General features: G+C 37.8%; 1 long non-coding RNA gene across 1 annotated transcript in view; it reads right to left on the reverse strand.

The window, feature by feature from the left end:
• Positions 1–632: 632 nt before the first annotated feature.
• The window catches only part of LOC121110906, an 87,329-nt gene continuing 75,626 nt past the window's right edge, over positions 633–12,335 (reverse strand). The window contains exons 2-4 of the long non-coding RNA XR_005860209.2: positions 10,833–10,975; positions 10,598–10,672; positions 633–5,734 (exon numbers count right to left, since the gene is read on the reverse strand). This is a non-coding gene — a long non-coding RNA (uncharacterized LOC121110906). The remainder of the gene's footprint in view (positions 5,735–10,597; positions 10,673–10,832; positions 10,976–12,335) is intronic.

The raw sequence follows: 12,335 nt of genomic DNA on the forward strand, positions 1-12,335 counted from the left end.
TACTACTGGACACAGCTTCCTTCCTATCTCATTCCTCCTGCCAAACCATAACCCTCCCAGCACACCCCTTTTATGCTCTGCATGGAGGGGTGTGTATAGGAAGCAATTAACTTCCCCAGCTGGCCTAAGTCCTACAGGATGGAGAGACAATTGTGGTCCCTTTTCCAATCAGCTTAAGTATTAACCCTCTCTTCCCCAGAACCTTAAGGGAATGCATGCACCTTTGCAGAGTGAGTTAAGGTACAACACTGAATGTATTTGGTGGGTGACTTTCAGTAGCAGTCTCACATCTGAGTAACAGTGGGCTAACCGGCTTTAAGCAAAACATGACATCACTAACAGATTAAAATCTGAGTTTTGTATTTGCACTCATTATTATAGATCTAGTCCAAGCAAGTGCAACTGCTGCTCCGAAAGTAATGCCTCCTATTTTATTATGTTGGCCCACAGTATCAGAGGTAGATTTTGATGGTACGACAGTAAAAGTTGAACCTTCCCACCAATCTCCCATTACATTTTGCTGCTGTGCAACAGACGGCAGCAGAGGAGCAGTCTGACAGAACACCATCTGACATGGAAGTGTGTACAAAGGTCGAAGTGGAAACAAAGGTGTGTCACTGAATTCCTCCATGCAGAAAAAACGGCTCCCATTGACATTCACTGATGCTTGCTGAATGCTTCTGGAGACCAAAAAGTGGATGTGAGCACAGTGAGGCAGTGTGTGGTGCATTTCAACAGTGCCAACAGTGACATGAAGAACAAACTACATTCTGGACAGCCATGCAAATTTTTATGAGAGATTATCCAAAAGCACAGGGACAGAAGTCAGAACTATGCAGTAAAATCTTTCATTCATGCAAGTGATTAATGTATAATTGAATGATAATATTAAAAATAACAATACATGGCACTTATATAGCACCTGCCATCTGAGCATCTCAGCACTTTGCAAACAGCTACAAAATCTCACACATGCTAACAACATGGCTTATGATCTTTTCGGCCTAACCTTTCAAAACTTTACATGCCATATGAGCGTGTTAAAACCAGGAAATGAATATGCCTGTGACTTCACAGAATTAGACATGCTTTTAGTTTGAAATCTGGTGCAAATATGTGCCCACCCTAAGTGAATCTGGCCCCAGAGTGGCTGCAGTTCAGATATAATTGGAGTGAAGTATATATGTGTGTGTATGTGTGCATGTTTGTGTGTAAGGCATTTGTGCAAATACATTTAATTATGACCTGTTTTTTCATTCACTTAGGGTGTATCTCAGTTCAAGGAAAGGGAAAGAACTTATAATGTCAAAAGTCATCTTTACCTTATGCCGCCTGAGAAAGAAAAAAAACAAAAAACCCTTGGAGCTTTCAAAATGGAGTTCCTGAAACAAAAGAAAAAAGAAAAAAATATATGGTTTGGCCAGATTAGATAGAATAGAAGACACATTAATTTGCCCAAGAAGTCTTTACCACAGGTGCTCACATAAAGCCCAGCCAGATGTAAAAACTAGATCAGAAGTTAAATTTTCTCCTGCAGGTACGCTGGCAAATGCATTCACTGCAAAGGGCCCCACACGTACACCTGATTGGTGACTGTGAGGAGTAGTGGGTGAATGATGAGGGTACATAAAACAAAGGCTGATAGATTCAGCCCATGTGCTTGGCAGATATATTGAAGTGTATGGACTGTCATTATGTTACAGATTTAGAGAATACAATAGCAATTTAGTTCCAAAGACACCAAATACTAAATGGGTCAGATCTGGCCCACAGCTTTTCATATGGACTTAAAAGAACATGCAGTGACTAAATGTGGATGGTGGTGGCTTATGGACATGGCATCAGCTTAGGAACCTTGGAAGCTGGGACCCATGTGCAGTAAGGCCAGCAAACTAGTCTGTTACCTCAGTTAAATAACTTATATCCATACTTCTGCTCTCCTGCCACTTCAGAGTAAATTATCTCTACTTTTAAAATCAAGTAGGATTTTTAAAGGTGTTGTTTAGTTTCATTAGTTTCTAATTCACTGTGAGATTCTGTGTCTGTGTGATAAAGGGAGACTCAACTATGTGACCACAGTGGCTCAGCATGAACCTCTTTATTGTTCTTGGCAAAACTAACATTATTGATTGGGTATTATCCCAGATGAGGCCTTACAAACCTACTCTAATTCTAATATGCCTTAATATCAATACTATGAGATACTACCAAGCACTGTAACACATTAATTATTCTTTGTGTTTATTTCAAGAAAAATTTATTTGTGGATAAGAGAGGACAAATTTTCTCTCCTTCTCTCTCTCTTTTTTTTTTTTTTTTTTTTTTTTTTTTTTTCCCCACATCTAGAGCATCTAGAGGCACTCAGTCCTTTCCTCGCTAAAATCTGAAGATAGGAACCCACCTAAAGCTCCCATTTCTCAAAGTCAGCCTATCCATTCTGGGGCCAGAAATAAAACCATATGAAGCAGGTGAAGAGTCACACACAAGAAATAACTTATAGACAAAAATCATAGTGTTCAAATTACAGATAATTCATAGGGTGCAGTTTGTTCACAAAAAATAATTCAGCAGACAATTACAAATAATGCACTAATTTGGGAAAATCACAACGAGCTTGTATGTGTTACGTTTACAGAGGAGATGAATCTTCTGGATGAATTATTTGTTATGAAGAGTTCAACCAGCACCACTATTTACTTCACAGAGTAACTAAATCCAAAGAGCACACAGTGGAAAGCACCGCAGAATGGAAGTATTTACATATTATCTATGTTTGAAGTGTGCAATGGAAGTTGGAAAGAATACACAGCTGAAAAAGCATGCTAATCATCCTGCAAATCATAATTTAAAATTAGCATGCAATAGAGATAAAATGGCAAGCAAATAAATGTGGACATGTGACCAAACTGGGCCAGAAAAGTCCAAATCGATATCACACTTCACCACTGATAGCATTTATCTCGTAGATAGGAGAATGGAATGAGGTTGTTAATGTTATTGCAGGGCACAGACCAGAATTTCAAACTCATTTATCTTTCATGTACACAGAAGCTTCCTAATTTCTATCCTGCAGAGATGGACTGATTTTCCTAAGTTCATACTATAACCAGCAGAGTACGAAGTGTTTGGAGCTGGCTATGCAAAAATCTGTGACCTGTTCACTTGAAATTTTGCAAAATTAGCAATTAGCAATATTGGAATACATGTGCATTTCACAATAATTCCAATACAGTTTTGATTCTTCCTAGAGACAAGGCAAGAAGTGGAGAAGGATGCACATACACTGGAAGGAACTCAGCCTCCTGCTCTGGGCTAATCTCTGCTGGCTGTGTTTTGAGATCTTTCTTTGTAGGAGCTTATATTGACTTATCTTAGCCATGGGCTTTTACAGTGCACATTTTACATAAGAACACGCAGTTGTGGCTCAGCTTTGGCCAAATTTTAGACCAGAGGATATTTAATAGAGAGTATCATTATTCTAAACTCATTTACACTGTTGAACCACTTTAAAAAAGAAATTTCTCACGACCGATATATTTTTCTCAATGTCACAGTCCCTATTATAGACGGTATTTATAATCCCTTGTGGAAAAAGTATTGTTAAGGATTGTATATTGGAGAAAGGAACTTTAAATGAACATATGTTATTTCAGTAAAAATAATAAATTAATAAATTCTAAACTTCCTTGTTTACTGTTTCTCCTTTCTTTGTTTTGTTTTGTTTCCCCTTGTTTTGTGTTAGATCAAGTTCAAATAAAACTCAATACGGCGTTAGAAGGTACTTTGGGATCTATACCTTCTAGTAGTATTGTTCTTAACATATCAGGATGTGATGTAGTTTTTTCGTTTTGAATGTTGAATGTCCTTTCTCTTTGCACACTCTGCTGCACAGAACATGTATACGAGTTTCAGAAGTGTACCAGATTTGGTCTTGACCAAAAAATTGAGTTTTCAAACCACTCCATATCCCCAGCATTTCTAAACACTCATACTCCTTTCAATGCCATATTGCACTGGAATATTAAGTGGGAGTTTGAGCAGTAGAATAATCCTGGGTGAGGCTACAAGAAGCTACAAACAGCATTTGAAAACTGAAGTTGTCTTGCCACTCTGACCAGAAAGTTTCCACAAACCGCTATTAAATGTACTCCAGACCACAGCTGGGGAAAGTCTAAGATAGACAAATCATCTAATAACCAGAACATGCTCTTCATTCACAGTGCTTTCTTTAAATGGGAATGAAAAGGGGCACAGTGTTTGACAAAGCATTTCCTTCAGTCAGTACAGTACTTACTTTTAATTTATAATCCACTTTACTTGGCCAAAATGATTTTTCCTTCTCATTTTGCTGCTATGTACTTTTCTAGGAGCCAGCTGGTCACCACTTTCTGCCCTAGAGGTAGCTGCTTTTCACTGGTTCTTTATATTGTTGTGAAGTGCTTAGGGATTTACAAGATGGAAGACACTATGAATGTGACAAATTGTGGAGCTCATTAAAGTTATTACGAAACTTCCACTTTGTATTAGTCAGATCTTTTCACAGCCACTTTACCACTGAACTCATCAAAATGTCATCCATTCTTTCTATGAGGAAAAAATTCACCAGATTCATTTAAATGGTATTACCCATCCCAAAATCCTGTACAATTTGCCTGGCTGAGACCTGCTTCCAGTTAATACTTAGTTTTTTAAAAAATATTTATGCTTTGCTATTTACGCTCTGCAAATTTCAAAGTATCTGGACTTGAACTCTTCCTATATGCAGTGTTGCTTAAACGTGGAAAATGTTACAATCACACCTTTAATTTAATTTTATTTTTTTTCCAAAAGTAGTTGTTCAGGCAAACAGAAACCTCAATTACATCTATCTATATATCAAACCTCTACTTGTGGTAGAGTAGTTCATGCATGTGGTAAAACATGAATGAAAAGTTGGTCTCATCTACAGCTCAGGACATCACAGACAACAGTGAACATTAGAGCACATGCATGTACACAAAATCATTATCAATTTAGGTTAGTCCAAATAGTCCAGCGAAGAAAGAAAAAAGTAACTAATTCACTGTGTGAGCAGCCTGATTGTTAGCAGCTTAACTAATACATTATTGCTGAAGTGGAAAAAAAAAAAAAAAAAAAGAAAAAAAAAGAAAAAAGAAACCCTGCAATTATGACATTCAATTATTCTATTAAGTGAAATTAACTATTCTTCTTGTTCTTTGAAAAGAATAAGATAAAGCACAGGCTCCAAATAATTAGGTCAGCAGCAATGAATCCTGAAGAAAAGCTGTCTAGACTTCTATTTTCATTTTCAAATTTGAGTGGTTGAGTTTTGTGTGGCTGTGTGTGTTTGCTCCTTTGAATTCTCAGGGTGGTCACGTTAATAAGTTTGCCCCGGCAGGTAGAGTGAAATCCGGATCAAGGTGTGGCATTCTCGCTTTGATGTCGGCTGTCACGCTCGGCTGCCTCTGGATCTATTTGGCTGCCATCAAGTCTGTTGTCGTGGGAGACCAGGTAAACCAGGGCTGTTCTGTTTGGCAGAGCTCAGATAGTCAGTTCAGATCCTCTGTGAGGTACTCTGGTCCTCACCAGTGAAATACACAAGGACAAAATAATCCATAACAAACCTTTTAATAAAAAAGCATTGATTCTCACTGGGCTTTTAGCAGAGACCAACAGTATGTTAGTGCTGTTGGAATTACTGAAGTCTGTTTGTAGAAGGTCCTGCAAAGGGAAGCTATAAGGAAAGGAAATGGTTAGGATGTATTCAGAGAATTAGAAAACAATTCACAAAAACCTTACAGAGGAAAGGTAATGTGCGAGGGTAGCATAAGGCTTTCTTCAAGTGGAAATTTGCTGGACATTTTGCAAAAAGGAAGTGTACACTTAAATAGCAGTACGTTCCCAACTTTTCTATTCCTACAAATGCTAGTAACTAATAGCAGCTGTCTGCAAAGCAAGATGCAAAGTGGAATGTGTGATCTGAAAGGAAGAATCCAATACTAGCTTTTCCTTGCGCACAGTAAGGTCTGTTTCAAAGGGAAGCTCAGTAGATACAGTCTATTATTTATTAGTGTGACTAATGCAAGGAACTCCCATGGTTCACATGAGGAAGTTCTTCCCTGCTTATCTCAACATACTGTAGTATAATGCCTTTCAAACACATTGTCCTGAAACATCAAAACTGTTTTCATTTGAAAAAAAGAGTAGAAACAAAGTGGACTGACCGCAGAAGCTGAATCATCACATTGTGTTTCTAAGAAGATGCTATGATGTAAATTGTAACTGCTCATGGCAGTGCTGAACACTGAAGATTTTAAAAATTAAACATTTTAATAGAAATGTGAAAGCTCCTGTTTACCAAGGACTGTGTCTGCTGATCTAATTTTCTAGTCTTTACCAAGGCTGGTAAATGGTCTCAAACACACTGAAATCTTGGAGTGAGAACTGAATGAATACAAGATCTCTGAATTGGGTCTATTTAATATTGAACAAAGTAAGAGTATGAAAATAGAAAGGCAGCCATTAGCCTCAAGCTTTTCTAAAATGGAATATGAGAACAATACACATGCATTTCTTCCAGTCTTTTAAAGTTGCCACATTGAGACAAAGATACAGCTAGGGTCAAAAACATCCTGTCAAGGCCACCTTAAACTGAAGCGAGCACATTAATACAATGTCAGTAACTTCTGAGGTTTTGTGGAGAAGTATGAGCAGCCACGTACAATCCAAACAAGCTGAACTACTGGAAGTCATCTTGCTTATGGCTTTTTTGACAGCATAATGAACAATACCACTGTCATCACAATAAACCCTACAATTTGAAAACAAGAATGAAAATACTGCGAACACCAGTGAACTCCTGAGGCTAAACATTGTAAAATACGGAATTGCTCCACTGTCCAGTTTCAAAGCCCTACTTGTGGAGGCTGTCACGATTTTATGTCACCTCAAACCCCTTCCAACAGTTTTACCTTATCCATGCCCCACGAAGCCTGGACTGCCATTTACTCATTTTACATTTACCTATTTACAGTCCCTGAAACTGGCCTGGGAGAAGATGGTTTGGCTGGAGAGAAGAAAGTCATTTCGAGTGTTCTTGATGGTGCATCCCTGCCATGTTTTAGCAAAAACTAAGTTCCCAGACCTTATAGAGGTACTAAAGAAGGTACATCATCTTCTCAACAGCATGCAATGAGAAGATATCCTAGAACATTACATCAATGCAGCACCATTTTAGTCATTTGTTATTTGATTCATATTTGGAGAAAAGTGCCAGGACCTCTTAGGCCAGTTTCAACAAAAGATCCATGCATTTATTACTGTGACCAGCTCAATTTTTGAAGATCGTATGTAATCTTATTTTTACTTTTCCCTTTTTTTCCCCTTGTGGACTGTAAGTGTTCATTATTTTATCAATGTTAACAATAGAATATATGACTAAAATTTCCAGAGGCATCTAAATGACTTAAGGACAATAAATCCCAACGGTTTTGGATTCTAAGTCAATTAGATGCATTTGAAAATTTTACCTTTTATCTGAATGCTTCATTAGTCAGATTTATTAACCAATCATCTAGAAAGGAAGGAGCCAGAGCAAAAGGATCCCCAAAGTGTAAAATTTACAACACTGCTATCTATCCTTACCAATTGCCCAAGTTTAATTTTCTAATTTAATTCATTAATTAAAGAATATGCTAATTGGCTGAAAAACTCAGGCAGAGTTTTCTCTCTGAGCTCTCTTCCACTGAGAAAAATGGATCACATTCCCTAACAGAATACACATATCAAGCATAAGACCATTGAATTTTTTCTCAGAACTGAGTTCCTGTTAGCACAGAAGGACTTTTCCCTGTTGAATATATTATTTAACCAAAACATGCCTGAGAAATGGAATTTTCAAAGCTTGCCTTTCTCATCAGTTCTCGGGCCTATTGTATACCTTCGTCCATAAATTCATTCCAAATATTCCATCCTCAGTAATTTTCCATTCTTTTCATTTTTCACATTTTACTTGATCTCTATGCCTTAGCCCTACCTAAAATAATTCATCTTTGTTTTTGCCAAGACTGAGCCAAATGCACAAAAAGCCTAAAGGACTTAGAAAAGCATCTCTGTAGAGCAGAATGTTTGTGTTTTACTGTAATTCCTTCTTTCCATACTGCTGACATCTCTGCAGGTAGCTTTTTTTGCCTCTGGGCAATAGGGCAATAGCTTCATACTACAGCAAAAGGGAAAGGCTGGAGAACTTCCTTTCCTCTTGGCCCAGCACGGCATGTGTTCTATGCCCTGTATTTTTCCACTGTTCCCATCTGCTACATAAACATTTAATAGACCACAACTGTGTTGAAAAGCTGATAAATTCTGACACATCAGCCCATTTTCTCACCTAAGCCTACAGTACGAAGTGGTATATGGCCTTCTCCACAGGAGAACACATTCAGGTCTCGTCCCTATTTTTTCAAACTGTTTTTAATATAAACTCTTCCAGATTCAGATCTGAATATCTTACAGCAACTATTGACCTCACACTCTTGATAAAAACGAAATCAAAACCCCCCAGAAGCCTTAAGATTATTGGCCTGTGAATATTTCTGTCTATTTACAGTAGATCAGAATTAGTAAGAGAGATAGAATGGAGGTTTTATATCATCAATTTAACATTAATTACCTAAATCTCTTTGAGGACATGTAACAAAAAGCCCCCGACATTTGTGTCACAAAGATTATTATAACATATTGCCAAGTCATAGCATTGCTGCAGTGGCAGATAGAATTCAAATTCAAATCCAGGCTAAAGATGCTACAGCTGTCACCCTTGCCCAGTAAAGCCCTCTTAGGTTCAAAAGTTAGCCGTCCTCCTGCCTGCCTGCACCAAATCAGCTCCTGATCCCTGGAGATTACTAATCCTGACTTCTCTGCACATAGTTGACAGGAAGAATAAAGCTATTGTGCCTTCCTAATAATTCAGGCTAATCACATATTTATAAAAGAAAATTAGGAAGAAGTGATTAACTCCTTCCTGTTCAGCCATTGATAGTATAGAGTTAATAATAAAGAGGCAACTGGAATAGCTTAAAAAGTTTTTAAATTTTAATACACTGTTATAAAATAATAAATGTTTAAATATCTACATTTTGGATTAGCCTACTTGCCCAGTATTGTACAACGGTCACCAAGGAAACATCAGCTGATACTGACAGAGGCTTTCATTTAGGACACATTCATTCAACCTAAAAGTGCAGATGTAGCTCATGGCATGTTCAGTTCAGGTGTCACCCTTCCAAAGTAAAGGTTTGCAGAAACCATTTGAAATGGAAAATCTCTGCACATTAGGAATTATTTCCATCCTCATTTTTGTGTGTATTATAGTGCTACAAATCTTAGAGTGACCCAACACAGTAGGCGTTGTAGAATACAGAGTAAAGAGGTGGCTTCTACTCATCAGTATCAGTTGTATTAGTATCAGTAGACTTAAAAAATGACAAACCAGAAAAGTCTCCATATAGCAATACCCAGTCAGCTGTCCCATCACACCATGAATCTAGGCAGAAGCTGCTCTCCTCTCCCTGTATTCATGGTATTTCCCTCATCTCCCAGAGAAGTGTTGACTCACTCCTGACTTTCTTGAGCTCCCAACTGAGGAGAGGCTGAGCCATCAGTATGTAACAAAGTCAAAGGCACACAGCACCTTTCAAGCAAAAAAAATCAGTATATAGCAAGTGGGGACCAGTGCACACAAAGTCCTCTAGGAACAGAGAGGGAAATGGCATACCTAAGGAGAGTAATATGCTGGAAGAAAATGAATTACTGAATCCACCCTCATATTGTCCTGCTCTCAACAGCAAGCAATTTAAAACAGTGTCTTCTCTACAGTAACACCTTTAAAAATAAAGTGATATGCATATTTTTGTTGTTGTAAATCTTTAATCAGGCACCAGACACCAGGAATATTGTCAAAAACTGGTGACTTTGGGATTCTTCTCCATATACTGACAATCTGTTTAGGCATCCAGAAAAGGAATTGTGAAAACTTTACTAATTTTTTGAATATTTACCTTTAAGCTTATTCAAAGATATAGAATGAAAATACAATATCTATATGGAAATCCAGCTATGTTTCAGGCACTTCCCTCTAACCTAACTTCGTATTTGTGTCAGCTTCAAACCTGTTATTTAGGAGAGTGAAAAAGTAAGCAAGCAAGAAAGCCAAACAGGACAAACAACAGGATCTCAAAAGCCTCAGTACTCTTCAGTAGCTGTAATGGTAATGGAGGAGCTGAAGCTGTGCACAGAAGCAGAGGGACCTACTGGCAAGAATAGAATGAATGGGATGAATAGACTGCAAGTTCAAAACCTTGCTTTGCTTAACTTTGCATTCCACAATCAATACTTAATCAGTTTAAACCGATTCAGAAAAAGGACCATAATGTGTCACATCCAAAAAGATTTCCAAAACTTCTCCATTTATACAGATAAGCACAAATGTGCAGATCTCAAAAAAATGCACTGAAATTTCTGTTTTCCAGATGGCCTCATTACAGAATAAGATCTGTAACACTCTATTTTATGATTCCAGTTTATCACTGGCCAGACTTACAGCACTTTTCCAGTAGTTTTTGTGAGAGGAACAGGAAGCTTTAAGAGGCAACAGCTGAATCCGGATATGTTTTATCTAGAGGAAAAAAAAAAAAAAAGTGTACTCTTAATGAATGTTTAAACCGTATTGAAGAGAAACAGGTACATCTCTAATGCATTCTAGCCAGCTGAAGAAAATCACACTTGTTTATCCTAACCAGTTAATGAGTTAAAAAAAATGGCTCAGCTATATTTACCTCTTAGTCTGACACTGTCTGAAGAATGGATTGTTTCTTTCATTTTGCCGTTTTCAGTCATCCCGGAAGACTGTGGTTTCATGTGTGAAAGTCTTTCTCCTCATCCTTCTCTTTCTCTTTTCTCATCAGATTCATGCTGCACGCTTAATGTCATCCACCAATTGAATTGTTTGGTCATGGACATTCCCAAAGAAAATAAAGGAGATTCCAAGATAAAATAATAAAACTAGAAGTTATATATGAACTCTTATCATGAAGTAGGAGAAGATAATGTGTGTCAAGGTAAAAAGCTCTTTTTTTGGAAATATGGAAGAAAATAGTCACAAATACATGATTGGCAAATTGACTTATGTTTAAATAATGTGTCTAAAGTAAGACTGAGCACAGAAGTTCACCTTTAAATAAACAAATGGTACCATAATGTTATAGTCATTAAATATAAACAAGTAGCAGTCATGATACCCACGTGCCACACTGAAGTCGTGCAGGAGAATGAATTTCCTTAAGGTCTTTCAGTAAATTGTGAAGTTTTGTTATCAGAGAAAGACACTGAAATATAACGTGCTCACAGTGTTTCCTTTCAGAGCATCTCTTCACTGAGCAGCTACGTCTGCTGCTGAACTGCGGTGGCTAGGAATGGAAATAGAGGAGTATTTCCTAATGCTGCCAACACAAATAGGTAACTTGAGTTCTCCCCTAAAATGCTTGAGCTTTTCTGTTCTCATTGTAGCACCCTGTTTAACTTGCTCTAGATGCAACATCCTATGTGAGGAGCAAGACACTGCAGCAGAAACAAGCATGTAAGCAGGGAATTTTGTTGAGTCAATTTTGGGGGGTTGTATCTTTTGCTGAGCCTATTATCACATGCAAACTTCCAGCCACTGTCTATCTGTCTAGTCTACATCTCTCATGGTAGCGTAACTGCACTGCCAAGCATCTCGTCCTTATTTTGCTAATATGAGGGCTAAGAGTTTCTCCTTCTCACAGCAGTACATTCTATTTGGTTTTTGGAGAAGTTATGGTAGAATGATGATGAATCCAAATCTGAGGAGGTGAGAGGAACTTGACAACTGCAATGAGAAAAATAATCCTGAAAAGAAAATTATTTTTCTTTGCCAAAAATGCTGTTCAGCAAAGGTATAGACATTCTTAAAAGGTTAATATTTCTTGCACTCTTGGAAATATAGTACTTGGGAAAAAAGTCAACACTCCTTCACATCTTCCTTTACCCCCACTTATGGCTCTCGCAGATTTAGCCTTTATGAAGGGCAAAGCTGTAGCTGCTTGCAATGCCTGAGAGCCTCTGCAGTACATGGAGTGCTCTGTGGAGTAGGACTGTGACCTTGAACCTAGCATTTCATTTGGACTTAATGCAGAGTCCAGAGGACTGGGGTCGAAGTCAGCCTTGCCAGCCCACTGGACAGAAAGTTTGTGTTTCAATATGATGGATCTCTCCATCCATGTTTGTTGTTGTTGCTGTTGTTGCTGTTGTTTTTAACATAA

Source organism: Gallus gallus, chromosome 5 (genome assembly GCF_016699485.2).
Source record: "Gallus gallus isolate bGalGal1 chromosome 5, bGalGal1.mat.broiler.GRCg7b, whole genome shotgun sequence".
Classification (NCBI taxonomy): Eukaryota; Metazoa; Chordata; class Aves; order Galliformes; family Phasianidae; genus Gallus; species Gallus gallus.